Source organism: Parambassis ranga, chromosome 7, assembly GCF_900634625.1.
Source record: "Parambassis ranga chromosome 7, fParRan2.1, whole genome shotgun sequence".
Classification (NCBI taxonomy): Eukaryota; Metazoa; Chordata; class Actinopteri; family Ambassidae; genus Parambassis; species Parambassis ranga.
In genome coordinates this window covers 11771598-11787255 of record NC_041028.1, presented here as the reverse complement: position 1 = coordinate 11787255, position 15658 = coordinate 11771598, and positions in this window count along the sequence as shown.

Genomic DNA, 15658 nt, shown 5'->3' with positions numbered 1-15658 from the left:
AAGTGTGTGCAAAGGTAAATGGTTATCTAAAGAATTCAGGGTTAACTTCAAAATGTGTGTTTTTGTTCAACTTTCACCAGGCACGTCGGCTTGTTTGGCTGAGAGAAGTATTGTGCTGTGTTTAAAAATGCAGATTATTTCGTTATGTTTTATTATTTAGTACATAATCACACCACCTGCCAACAAACTGGAGCACCACTCTCACACTCTCTTTGTAGTTTATGATTGCTTTGTTCTATATTTATTTATTTCCCATCATCTGAAATGTTACATCTTTTTTCAGAGCTAGCGTCAGTACATTTTGTTGACTGGAATGTCATGTAACCACTTTGAAAGGGGATTACTCGGGTGCTTGTTTTTGTGTGTTTCCCATAGAGGAGTCATAAGTAGTCAAATGAAAACACTCAGTGTCTTTAAGTTTTCATGCATGAGTGAAACAAGACCACATAAAACTCTCTGTATAAGGATAAGGTCCAATTGCTGGCCTGAGTCAGCATACTCTATGAAATCATTAACAGACTCTGCTCAAATTGTTCATCAACATGCAGAGCATGAATTTAATTTGAATGTTGGCAGTTATGCAGAAGCTTGTATTTTTTATGGGCTGATAATATTGGAATCAGGGGAAAGATTATTTTTGTTATTTATGACAAAACACAGGAAACAGTAGCTGTGCCGTACATCAGCCTGTCACACTGACATATCGCTGCAATTGCCACATCCCCTTGTGTCATGCTGTAGCCAACACTGTAACATAATGCAGATGCACCCGACTCATAACAGTAAGGGAAGCAAAGTGGGCTTGTGGTTTTTCTCTCTTCTACAGAGGCTTTCGCTGCTCTTTGACAAATAAACACAACAGTTCTTCGGATGTTTCTTTTTTTCTCTGATATCTTCAAAGCTCCAGCAAATAGATTTCACTTAAACTGAACACATGTTGATTGTTATTGAACAGAGGAAAGTATGAAGCTGTCAGACGCCATATTTTTTTAGGATTTCCTACAAATCAGTATTAAAAACCTCACCTGATGTCCCTTTAGTAAATTAAACTGGTCCAACACAATCAGGCAATAACTGATCAGCCATCACATTTTTTAAGCAGTCCTGCCTGACAGATGACTTCTAGTTGGGAGTTGTGCCAGTGTACTTATAGCGACAAACCATGGCCAGGAGGTAGAGGATCTCCCAGAGCTCACAAGCTCAGCAATAATTTCAAACTGCGATGCTGCATTTGTATGCTCAACACAGCTCAGGATCTTAGCCCAGGGCCATGTTGAAGCCTCACAGGAAGTAACGATGCAATGAGGACACATGATCAGAGATGATCGAATAGAAAAACACCCATACCAGAAGTCTGAGGAGAAATGTTTGATCTCCCTCTTCGTTAATTTCATCACTCTTGCTTAAAGTTTGATAAACATTAACGTTGCGTCTGGTTTGTCGAAAAGGACTGGGAGGGTTTGAGTGATGCAGCGCGCCATGTGGGGGCGAGGATTAAGTTTACAGTGCATGACAGGATGACTGGACCTGTCATAATAGCAGTGTTTTGATGAGATAGAGAACTGTGTCGTGCTAACTGCTTCTGGCTAATCTAACACTAATGTTTCTTGAGTACTCAAAATTAGAAATATAATGAATCCATTGGGTCAACCTCTCATTGTTTACATTCTCAAAATAAAAAAAGACCAATTCCAAATATTGAAATATTCAAATGTATAATGGCACTAGTTTGCTGCTTTTAACAACTGATAGTAAAAACAAAATTGACCCATCCCTACTGTTCTGAAAGCACCCCATATGGTAAACCCCATATGACGAAGGCATAAACTTCTGTCTTTTTTCCTTTATTCTGCATGCTGTTCATGCGGGTGCAGAACAGACATGGTAACGAGGACATTAATAAAGGATGCAGATCCATTTTTAATGATCCACTGGCCCCTTTAGTTTTAAACTGATTTTTTTGTGTCAAGCTATCCTGTTAAGAGTGTTAGTGTGTTTTGCTTGGAGAGGCGCTCATAAATCTGCTATTTTTTGACTGCACAAGCAAAGCGCTGCGTGAAAACCTGCACACACCTGCCTGTTTGTGTGCAAGAAAGAGAGACGGAGAGATCCTTCTCTTCTCTGTCTATATTTGGAAGATAATCCTCAAGTAGGAAGGGGGGGTAGAAGGGGAGAAAGAAAGAAAGAACTTCTACTTCTGAAGCAAAATCTGGAGTTGGCGTCGGATATAAATCACAAAATAATCAAAACACTGAGTACGCTTGTGTTTGTTTGGATTTTCAGTCGAAGCGTGTGAAGTTTGTTTCAGTCTTTTTTTAAGACATAAACCCCAGCTAATTTATTACAACATTTATGCATGAGGACCCACACCATATTGGAAATGAAAGACACACAGAGACAGAGACACCATAGCCAGAAAGTACAAGTAGCTGCAGCTAATGTTGGAGCTGGTTTTTACACACACAGACTTCCACACATGCACACACAGTCATCTCTGTTCTCACTTTCGTCAGGGGAGAGTCTGCCTTCTCTTTGCTGCAGGCTTCTCCTTCTCACTGCTCTCTCCCTCCCTCTCTCTCTCTCCCTCTCTCTCCTCTTGCTTTGTTCATGCTGTGTTTGCTATGCTCTCTGTCTGAAGCAGCGCCACACTGGAGCACTAATGAGCAGGCGGAGAGCAACCCAGCACAGATCTCCCATCAGCTGAAGAGCAACAGCAACTCTTGGCGACATCTGAGGCAGCAAGGCGCGGGGCTGATCTGCAGTCAGCAGGGAAGGCAGCTGTAAAAAATAATAATAAAAAAACAACAAAACAAATGACAGTTCTGGGAAAGGCGTTGGAGAGGTGGTGAAGTGACTTCAAAGGCAAATTTGCAGTCAGCTAAGAGACTGAGAGGATAAGATTTCTCCAGTGCAAAAGCCGAGCCTCTCCGACACTCAGAGGCTGACCCTCAGTGCACTTGTCTTTGCCAGAGACGAAGGACCTTTCCCCTCCTGGCTGCCATGGAGGAGATGCTCACCTGCAGCCGAAGCCCTTTCTCCCAGGTGTTTGGGCGTCAGGGTCAGCTCATGCAAGCCAGTGAGTGTTATCATCAACCTGCAAAATACTGTTTGATTGATTGCATGCTGCATCACAAAGTGTTGCTTTGTATTTAATGCTTTTTGAAAGTATGCTGAAAAATAAATGTGTTATGCAAAATTAAGGGAGGCAACCGCTGACAGTAGGAAATATTTGGATCACTTTAAAGCAGCTTCTTGCAGAAAATACCATTCAGTTCCCTCAAAATATATAATCATGTTATCCTTTTTATATGTAATTATTTTATACTGTGAAAACACTATTTAATATTTAACAGGTCTGTTCCAGACCTATAAATATTATCACACATCCAATCATTTCTACAGTGATGCAGCCTGACACAGCAATTTGTTAATGCTGATAGACTGTGATGCTCCTTTCATGCACAAGAGAGATGTCAGGTGTGAAGTATATGCACAGGGTATGTATGTGTGTGCGTGTGTGTGTGTGTGTGAGGGCAGGTGAGGCTCACTTTTCATGGTTACACCTCTTTGATCCTTTCTGACTAAACATGCCACAGGTCCAAAAAAAGGTAGGCTAAAATTACATCAAATAATTGTACACAACAGTATGAAGATGTGAAATATAATCTTGTCGAACAGTCTTGTAACTTCCTATTTGTTTATGTTTCTGTTGGTTGTAGGAGTAATGGTGTCACTTTACTTCTTTAGTAAACAAGCCAGAGGTCAAGTTGTTTTTCTAGTTGGCAAAATGTAGTCAAATGAATGTGATTCAGAGTAAATTATCAATGACAATTTTTTATACGTCATTTTTTTTTAATCTTTATTTCATAAGGTTTCGATGGCCAGACTCCCTCAGCCCTCCATATGTATATTATTTCCATTGTGTCAGTGTGACTTTGAGGCCCTGCTGCTTCTGTTTTTGGATCAAACCTCACAGCATGACAGAACCTGCCTCCAGTCTTCTGTTACAAGGTGTCACACACTGTAATTCTTGTGGGACCCTTCGGGCCTGGCTAACCGGCTGCCCTGTGTAGTGAGCTGTGATTTCTCACAGGTGTGCTGCAGCTTTAGGCGATGGTATATATGTCTGTATTGAAGTGGATCCTTTGTAGTACAGGAATGTGTCTTAATTTCACCTGCTGAAACTTGTTTGTTTTTGTATCGAGTTGAGCTTTTCTCATGTATCAATGAGTAATGGTTGCTTGGTTAGTTTGTTAGTTAGTTGCTGTTTAATTCATTCATGCATCTCGGTTTTATTTGCATGATGCAATTCTACTTTTGTAAGCATTCAATAACATAAGATTAAACTTTATTAATCCCGGAGAGGTTATAGATTACACATTAAAATATGAGTACAAATATAAAATATAAAAATCAAGGTTCACAGGTGAGAGTAAAACATTTACACAGTTAGCAGCTCCATTTAGCATTTTGTTGGTTAGTGAGGATGGTTGCATACACAATTTGTTGTCATAGTGTTTATGACAGATGGGTCCAATATTTAATTTACTACCAATGGTCAGAATCTGTCCTCATGTATGCTCGCCCCATTGGAACAAATTCCGGACATTATGTTGGTTCTGGTGCTGCCATGGCGACTACTGTTTCAGAGCACAGAAGAATGCTGAAGCCGAAGCTAACAAAATGTCTGCCACACACAGCAAAAATATGATCTTGGTACTGACTCTTCAGGCAGAATCAGAGGCATTTCTGATGTTAGTGTATGAATAACTCTACAGTGGAGAACTGAGCAGGTGGAAAAAAATGAATGGTTGAATCGCATTTTTGTTCTATTACATTGTGAAAAGTCATTCACAGTGAAAATTCAGTCTTTGTTTGATATGTTATTGTATTACTGTATTCCGTTTCCATCACCTCATTCTGTGTTCCAACCAAACTTTAAGTCAAATTGTGGCTCTAATGCCTACTTAACAGCAAAGGTGAGAGTTGTGGCTGCATTAGAGACTGAATGTGAAAATGACATTATCATTGCTTGTGTTGTGATGAATTACAGTCAGCCTTTGCGCTCCCCAAGTTATCTATGCTCTTTGAAGCTTGTGCTGCATGTCTGCGATTTCGGATGTGCGAGAGAGGAAAGGGGGTAGGAGGGAGGAGGGAGGGGTGCCGAGAGGAGCAAGAAAGTGAGCAAGTTGTGTGAATAAGAGATGGGTGTTTTATTCTATTTTTAGGCACAACCTTACATACTGTTACACAGCAGTTGGAAGACTAATCCACGTTGCACTGTGAACAGTAATTATAGGGAGGATTTTTTTGTTATCTTTGGCTGTCACCCATCATTGGATCAGGAGTCCCTCAGCTATATGCAAAGGCCTGTTTGAATTGCAGAGAGAAAATCCATTCCATGAGAGTTGCATATGCCCAAAGACTTGAATATTAACAACCTTCTGGTGGTACCCTGACAGAATAAACACTTGACAGATTTTTTTTTCTCTCCCCATGAATCACATTCACGTGGCAGTGCCAGGTGCGTAATCCTTCCTACCACTCTCTTCCTCCCCACTTGTTGTTTGAGTTGTGCTGTGTTGTGATGCACTGTCAAAAATCCCCCAGCAGGCAATGCTCCTGTTTGTTTGGGAGAGCATGACAATTTAGTTTCCTGGTTTCAGAATAGTTAAAAGTATTCCGTTTTTATGTCTGTGACTCTTCAAGGTTAGGTAGAATGTCTTCTCATTTCCCGCTGGGTGCTGTCAACTGCACTCATTTTTACATTTTTTTTTTATTCCTGTTGCAGAAATTAAAACATTTGTTCCTCTTGAGGATCAAAGACAATTCTCCACACTGTAATGTCTGAATGAGCTTACCAACTTACCATGCTAAGCTGAGTATGACTGCTGTAGGCTATGGATCTATATTAACACTTCACTAGGTGAGATCTCTTTTATAAGTCTCCTCCTAGCTTTCACTGTGTTTGAACTCAGTCCTGTTTCGCCATGCCTCACATGTGTCGCTGTGTCTCAGGGGCTAGAATGACTTGTCCTGTCCCCATGTGGCATCGCAGCTATTGGTGAATGGAAAGCACTATAAAAATGCAGACATCAACATCAACACTGGAGGAAAGAGCACTTTTCCAACAGACAAAGTTGGAGAGTATTCTCCTTCCTAACATCACTTTACCCTTGAATTTCCTCCTAATTCCTCAATAAAGTGTCGGTAAATCCCCGCTCAGGAAAGGTGAACGTGATTTGAAGTTCTAATATGTGACCACTGCAGGTGTAGCACATATTTTGGTCTTCTTTGAAGTGATTAATTCCTCTACTTCTTCAACTTGTGTTATGGTTCCAGCACACTCACAGATTCCTCGCACCTCCTTACCCGATGGGCTTTCCTGCAGTAAGAGATTAGCTTCATGCTGCTGCTGTTGCTAATCATGTAGAAGGAGTCACGTTGCAAGAGGTTTGCTGGTGTAGTCAGTGCACTCAGGAAGGTAGCATATGTTTTTCTTCTTCCACGTGGTGAGTCATGGATTTGAGCTGGTTAAGAAAGCCTCATATTTTTGAATTTATTAAAAGAACACATCACCTGAAAATGAAATATTTAGATTTTGGTTGCCTTATTACTTCTCTTGTGTTAGAGAGAAGGCAGACATGTCCAAAAACCCTCACACCAAGCACAGCAGGCAGGGGAAAATATATGAACTTTTGATTTTGCAGTGAACTGTCCCTTTAAGTTTGCTGAGAAGGGAAAACTGGTGCTTGGTGAAAATGAAACGCTACACTCCTGTGATTCCACCAGATCTCTGCATTGATACAGTCATTCACGCTTCACCTGCTGCCATTTGATGTTCATTAAAATAAATTCATGTGGCTTAATTTAAGAATTAAAGCCACGGGAGAAAAATTATCACACAGGAACATTTTACCCAACCGGAAAGTAATTGAAGTCCTGACAGAGAGCGCAGTCATGACTTCTGATGAGTGTCAAAAACCCACTGTGCAGTACATTGGCTTATACTTGTCTGCATTTCCTTAGCATTACCACACTGCAATTTCTGTATGCAAGACTAAAATAAAAAATGTAAGTGTTTTTAATTTTGTAGATACTTTGTAGTGCATGCTGTACATTTTAAAGAACATGGCGGTGGACCTGCAGGGCGGACTTTCATTTTGCTGCATGTTGTGCTGATTAGGACTTTTTTTATACCATTACCAGCAACAACATTTCAGCTTAGGTACCTTACTTATGCAGCACAGAGGGCTTTACCTCCCTCACACTCACAAACACAACGTAAAAATAAGATGTAATCACAGCGCACTGTTCTGGCTTACTGCAGCATCACTCAGATAATATCACTGTGCCTGTACAAGCTGCCCAATTTATACTTTAATGGATCTCTTTGGGAAAAACAATGTCAAATGATATAGTTACATAACCTGCCCTTACATAGGACACTTTTTGTCTAGACCTATTATTGACAGGTCAGTCACAAATGAATGAAGGTCATCCATCTGCACCGGTGAACCAAGTTATTTTCACATGAGTTAAAAATCATGATATTGGCATCCGCGAGGCTAAACCCCAGCAGGGCATCAGAATCACATGTGAAATATAAAGCTTTCCTCTGTGTTCATCCAGCCATCCATGCAGAAGTCCTGTGAACTGTATAAATATATATTTTTTTTGGAATCTGTCTGTAGATAAAGGGTGCTAAAAATATAAATGTTTTTTTTCAGTGGCAGCAAAACTGTTGTTCAGGGGCTTGTTCTTATAGCAGAGATCCACCTTCCAAGTTTATTGCATGAACCTCCTCTCAGAGGAAAAATGCTGTCAGTGCAGTCATTTCAGTTTAAGCAGCAGACTGTGGCACACCTGGCGCATTCTGAAAAATGTACAATGCGCCTCTCACCCTCCTGCTCCTGTACTCAGAATTGGACATCTCCAGCTTGCATTAACTTTCAGATGAATGCTGCCAGAGCAACATGATTGAAAACAGAGTGAGGGTCAGCAGGCTCTGTCTTTGCATCTCCTCTTGAACCACATTTGTGTGTTATCACTGCCTGTCACCAATTCAGAATACAGATTACATTTATTTAAAGTTGTTATGGTGTTTTCATTTGACATATTTTACGGGGAGTCAGCATTTAGAGGTGCTGTGAGGAAACAAACAATATACTGTAGACTACTGAGTTTATCTGCAGGACAATAAAATAGTTTGACACTGTGGAGATGTGATGCAGAAAGTGTGAAAACTGCTGCGCTATAATAAAGACATACTTTCAAGGACATTACAGTAGATGGTGTCGGTGCTTTGTTCACACACACCACTCATGCAGCCTTTTCCTTTTCCTGGCCCTTCCTTTGTTTACAGTGACGGTATACATGACAAGTCAGCAAATCAAGGAATGCACCGCTTTGAATAGAGGCATTTAAAGTTTGTGCATTGCTGCTTGTGGAATTAATGAAAAATAATAATGAAACCATGTTCTACTTCTTTAATTGCAACATATAATGACCCAGCCTGGTCAGGGGTGCAACCCTCTGCACCAGGTGTGCTGTGTTAGCTGCACTGCATGCACTGTGTTGTAAGTGATGCACTTAATTTGAAAGTTGTGAAGTGTGCACCAACTCTGAACACAATGACACAATAGGAACCTGCCTGAGAGGTAAGACAGCTTCCTCCTCTTTACTACTGAACAGTGCAGTTTTGTGGAGCTCAGCATTTTGTTAATTGCCAAGCAGGTGAGCGACAGTTTGTCATCATGGAGGTGGAGGACCTGCAGTTTGAGATGGAAAATACATTCGTTGGTGATTTATCCCCCTCAGATGCATGATGAATGACTCAGTGGTGTGCATGGAGCCTTTGATGTTCCCCTGCTGCAGCTCATTTGATTTAACTGATTGAATCCTCCATACAGGTGCATGAGGACAGGATCAGTGAGGTGCTGCAGCACTGTGTGTCTCTGCTGTGTGTGTTCTGCAGCATATGATTATTTCATATGTGAAAGTGTGATCTCAACAACAGGCGAAAGACTATTGTTCAGAAGAATTTTTAAATGAGACTAAAACAGCTCTGTAATATCTGTTAGAAGGAAATGAATGAGAAAGTGTGAGCATCATGCCGTCATTTTAAGAAGAACAAAGACAAAAAACTTGCACAAGATTGTTGTGTTTTTTGCTGCTGCATATAGCTGTTAACAGAATGAAGTGTCCACACAGAAAATCACTGCAGTGACATTTGTTGACATCAGTGGGAAACTGATGGAGTGAACATCCAGTTGGCTCTCAGTGGTTCTGCTATTATCCCATCAGCCTGTGGTGCTGAGCAGCAGCCGGCCACAAGCTGGCAGGGCTGGATGTTAGCCAGCAGCAATGATCCATACGACATGATGTTTTAGCAGTATAGTATATAGTATTGTAATACCTGCTGCTTGTCTCAGAATGAATTCATCTGCTCCTGCAGCCTCGCTTGGAGATGTAATATAACAGAGGAATTTTAGGATTCAGGTTACAATTTGGCAGCATCTCAGTTTAACTCCATTTGAGTGATCACAGAGTGAAACTATAGTTTACAGACAAAGAATTGTTCTTCTCTTTTCTTCTTGGCCAGGCAGCTGTAATCCTCAGCAAACAATGAAAGTTGATTATGTTTGCAGTTGTGATTCATTTTTGTTGATGCCCGGTTGACATGTTTCCATACTGTATTTTTTTTTTTGTCATTGCTGCTGTTGGCTACAATTATCTTCAGCGGCAGGTGGATGATGCGTCAGCATCAGCAGCAGTCACAGCGTAATTCTTCTGCCAATCACGTCAATCCTAGTCCGTAATCCTTCACTTTCCAGTTTCTAAATCCTCACTTCAGGAGTCCGCGCTCTCTCATCTACACAATCCATCTCTGCCAAGCTTTCCTCTGTGAGATGAGAGATCATTGATGAGCGATAAAAGCTTAGTCTTTAATCCCAAACACATACAGGATTAGAGGACAAGTGTTGCACGTTTGAACTGAGGCAACAGAGCTTGCTGCGACTTTGAGAACATGAGGTGGAAAACAAAGTTTTGGACTTAAGTTTCATGCTTAAAATATTATACAAAGTCTCTGAAAACCTCTTTATATCTTTATATTGCACTCAGAAGTAATGTTCAGAGATGTAATTCACCACACTAGATAAAGAGGAACTCATAATGCAGCCTTTGGCTTGTATCAGTGTGTTGGAGAATGAATTATGAAACCAGATGAAGGCTACTAGCCGACTCTTTCTGCATCCTGCTGTGCTGTGCATTCAATAAACATAACATACAATGTTTTTGGAGGGTGGGAAGCTCTCTCTTTCCCACACCAACAGCTCGATAACATCAGTGAACGAGAAAGGAGCAAGCAACACCCAGAGTATGGTCTTCAGCTCGAGATAAGCATTCTTTTTCAAAGCAAACACATAGACCTTACTGAGCGTAGAAAGAAGGAAAGATCGCTGTCCAATGATTACGCTTAAACAAATTATATATATTTAGCATACTTGCATTTCTGCACATTAAAAATGACTTACTTTAAACTTTAAGATACTATATCTTAAAGTTTAAAGTGCATGTTTGATTCTGTGGATGTGTCGAAGCTTAATATCTCAGCTCCCACTGTAATTATCAGAGGCTCCCTGCCTGAGGGAGTAATCTCACTCTGGCTGAGGTGTTAGGATGGCACAGCACAGCAGGTTACAATCCACACAGAGCGGACCGAGCTGACCCCAACAATTGGTCTCAAAACACTTAAAACTGTCAGTGTTGACTGAACTAAAATATTTAAAAAAATCCAAAATATATTCAAATATTTCTTAAAGGCCCAATTAATCCATTGTTAGTGACCTCAAACAGTAGGATCACCCAGTATTTATGCCCCAAAATGTGTGGACTGCAGACCTTCTGATGATCCCTGTAAGAGAAGGGATGCATGCATCTGTGCAACATGGAACCAATAAAACAGCAATTTAACACAGTGTCTAAGAAAATGTGGACATCTTTCATTTAGACCATTTCCTTAAGTCAGTTTAAACTAAATATATCTATGAGGACTGATATTATACATCTAATCCCTCTTGTTTATGTGTTGGCAGCAGCTTCCAGCCCCCACAGCCAAATCAGCAGGGATGACAGTGAAAGGAAATGGACACGTCAAGTGTTTTTCATACCGCACCCGACTCGCGTCACAGGCCGCCTCGTTTTTACTGACCAACATCCATCGTCCATGAATATAAAAATTGAAATCATTAGGCAAAGATGAGGTCAGTGCGTTGAGTGGAGGTTATATTTAAAAAAAATCTAATTGCATTCCATTAACCCTTCATCCGTGAGTGCAGGCAAAGAGCATAGTCCTGTTAGAGAACATCTGACAGAATATTCTGCCATGTTTTCCCACAGCATCGCTGAGAAAATGTGTCAAAACTTGTGGATGGGAGACGTTTGTGCAGTTGTTAAAAGTTCAACGTTGAACGGAAGTCTTTATTCTGAGGATTCTCAGTTTTCAGACAAACAAATCAACGTCTGTTTCTACACCGCGCACAGGCAGCGATTCTTCAGCCTCCAGATGCTTGTCCTAGATCCAAACTTTGACAGTATTTACACAGACGGTTCAGAGATGCGTTGCGATTAGTGTGCTCTCAGACCACCCTGTGTCTATGAAAAAAGGCTCCTCAAGCATTAAAGCCAGACAGTTTGGAGTTGACACAACAGTTTTTGGCACTGGTGTGTGTGTTAATATTTCCTGTTTTTGTTGGCTTTGGCCAAAATCAAAAATAAGCAGAGACTACAGGACATGATGCTTTTCATTCAGGCTGTTTATGGATTTATGTTCTAATACATAAACACCAGTCGTCCATTCATGCTGCAGCCTCTGAGTCTTTGTGTCCAGATATCCAGATTCTGTTATTATGCTGGAATGGTGTACAACTCAAAGCCGAGCTGTAATCCATTCAACAGTTGAGGATGTTGTTTCAACTGGAGCAGGAAAACACAAGAATGAGGACAGAGAGGAGCCTCTGCAGAAACAGAAGGGGAACATTTTGAGGGGGATGCTTCCTCTGCTAGAGGGAGAAATAGGCAGATATGGTGAGTCTGTGCCACATTTCTCTGTTATGGACAAACACACACATAAATACACCCACATACACACACACCACTTTAGTGCTCGGCTAACCACCTCCAGGAAACCACATCCCCATTTCTGCTTCTCTCCTTTTATTCCACCCATTACGGCAGTAACAGATACGATTAGTGGAGTTTAATGAGCTCTGCAGAGATGAGAGTTCTGCTTGCTGCTCTCTGCTTCGCAGCTACAGAACCCCAGGGGTTCAGCTCCACAGAACAAATGATGTGTGCTCCTCACTCCGTGCACCGTCTCTTCATCATCTGCATAGAAGTCTTGTGTGGGTACGAGGTGGGATGGCATTATGAACATTTGTACATATTCATAATGTGTTGGCGGAATATTACACAGTATGAGGTCACCTACTTTCTTCATGGTGTTTGAATATTTTTTACAGATGAAGCATGCGGAGAAACAACAAATTATGTGTGATTAGTTTACACTTCAATGACAGGGATAAAGGGCAAGCTGGTCTGCAGCTTTAACCCTTAGTTCGCTTAATGTGGTTTACACAAACATACTTATTCAGTCCAATTTTTATTGTTTATCTACATTCTTATCAGGTCATGTCTCCTTATCCCATCAGACAAACTTGAACATCGTTGTTGTTTTACTGCCTGCTAATCTTTCACACTCCAGTTTTTTTTCCATTTGCATTCATTTCACAGTGGGATTAAAATGAATGCTATAAAAACATGAGAGTATTCCCATTTACAGGATTTAGGAGTAAAAAAAGACTGCACTGTAGTGTTTCATTGTTGCCACTAGGGGGCAGTGTTGTATCAGTGCAACCACGAAGCACTTCCATATAGTAGGCTACCTCCAGCAAGGCTCAACCTGTGCTGTGAAATGTGGTTGTTACAATGGCACTCCACATCTGGTCTGCTTTAACTCTTTGTCTAACTCTGAGTTTAAGATTAAGATTTACTTTATTAATCCCTGTGGGGAAATTTATTGGACTTCTTATGTACTTCTTATGTACTTCTTATGTATATGTGTGGTGATTCAGATTCCTGCCGTGGTCAGGACTGTACTTCCCCTTCATTAATGAGCCTCTCATAACCCAAACGGTTAATGATGCTGTTTATGATCTCACACACACTTAAACATAGAACATTATTCACTTTATCTTCTCCTATATGTTCCAATAAGGCAGATGTTTAAAAAAATGTATCGTTTTAAGTTGTGTATCATTGTGCACACACTAAACCAAAAGAAATTAGTTTCACTAGTGAGAACACTGAGCAGTTATTAACTGCATTAGAGATGAGCAACAGGCTCAAAATATTTGCATGATATTCACAACGAGGGGGCAGCTTTATTGTAAAAACGTTCTTTTTTGTAGTCCTAATACACTAAATGTAAACTGATGGTGCAGTTGTGCCACAAATCCAGTTTAAGAAATATATTATTCAGTTTGGACACAAAAATTCTGTCCTGAATTTCTGACACACAGAGGACCAAATGTTTCCCCCTCTTCTGACTCATCCACAGTATTATACATGTACTCCTGTTTTCATACTTTTACTGCACATTCAGTAGTCTGATTGTAGTGCAATGCATATGTAATCGTGGGGGCACAGAGCTACCTCAGAAATGGATTTTGGCTCCTCATATTTCTCAACATTGCTCCAAGATTTCATGTGTGCCGTGAACAATTCCCATGAAATGAGCTCCTTTTATCTCCACTTTAGCCCGCACCTTATCCCTTTTAGGACTGCTGCATACATACTTTCATTGGTAGTGATCTTATTTCCCCTGGCACCCGGACTTCTCCCTCCTGAGCAGATAAAGGCCTGATGGGACGCCATTGTGGCCCTTCTCTCCTCCTCATTTATTGTGCTCTTCCTGCTCTATAAGAGTACACTTTGAGACTTTCCTCTGCCAGCGAGAGACACAAAAATAGCGGGGAAGAAGAAAAAAGGAACTGAGACAGGAAAAGTGCCAGGGCTGAACTGGAATGACAATTTTATTTCCTTTGCATTTACGTAACCGCTGCAGTTTTAGAATTCTCCCCTTCCTCCTGCATACATCTTCCTCGCTTTCATCACTTTCATATTTGCTGAAGGGAAGCTGCAGGTAATATCTATTTCAGTTTGCAGAATAAGACACAGAATGACAATTCCTGTAGTTGGTGTATTTTTCATTCTCGTACTCAGGGGTACTTAAGAATATGAAAATAATATAGAGAATATATAGTCAGTAATTCTATGGCCGAGATTATAGTGATGTGTATATAGTGGCTCCTGCATTGATTGTTATGCTGACAATAGCATTTTAAATAGTTGTGATTGTGTGCCTCATTAAATTGGTTACAAAGCTGCAAAACTACCTTGTTGCACCTATTGATGACTGGACGATCAGTGTTTGATGGGTACAGGTGACTGTACGTGTGGAACTCTCTGCAAAGGGCCTGTATTGATTTCAGTGCATGGTTTAGCCTTCATGATCAATGCCTATGAATTTTAATTTGATCAATGACATTTACACTGCAGCAGTAATTTAAATAGGCTGTGTTACGTTTAAAGTGTCATCATTAAACTGCTGCAGTGTGAAGCCTTCTGACTTCCTGTGCATTGAAACAGTAGATTATTTCTGTGATACAGGGCCATAGGCACAGACACCAAAGCCAGATATTTTTTTTATCTCTCCAATTTTTTAAAATAAATAAATCTAAGTCATAGCTCTGAGGACACAAAGGGCTTTTTTTTAAACTGCAGCTGTAATCCTCTTTAGTAAGAATAACAGATCTACCATAAACTCTACTTTTATGGAAGCTGTTATGCTGAGGTTTTATGCCCATTATAAAATAGATTGTTTAAATCTTAGCCATTGCAAGTATTTATACAGAAGACCAAGCCTACATTAAAAGAGTGATGAGGATCTGTGTATTTATCTTAACCTGTGGCTTGATCTTTTCTGCTTTCCTAAATAATAATGCATCTAAATACATCATGCTTCTATGTACTTGTGCTTTAAGGACAGGTGCAGGTAAATGATTGCTGCAAATGCATAATTCTCCCAGTAGAGGGCACTAAGAGTTAACAACTGAAGTCACACCTTCCCATGCTTGGCTATAAGTAACAGCTTCCTATAATGTTCATCTGTGGTTTCCTGTTCTGTGAGCTTTTGATGAAAGTAGCAGGAAGATTGGATGTGCTGTTTTGTCTGTACTCCATGAAAAGAGGCAAATAACAAACTCTTCTTCATATGTGTTGAGACACAACACATATGAAGCATCCATGAACTCAGTCACTCATATATGCATTATTCTGATGTCTGCTCTCACCTCGAGGGGACGCAGTCTTCCTCCTTAACCTCCTCATCGTTCGCTTCTTATCTCCACTGCCTTCAGTGCCGACTTGTCAAATTTTCTACTCAGAGCTTGTTTGCTTTAAAATGTCAGCCACGTGGATTTTTTTTTCTTGCTTATGTAACACATTAATCTATGCTCTGTATTTTTTTTTTCCTTGCGTGGGCTTTTGTGTCTGAAAGAGGCTTTATATTTGCATCCTGAAAAGACTCTATCCA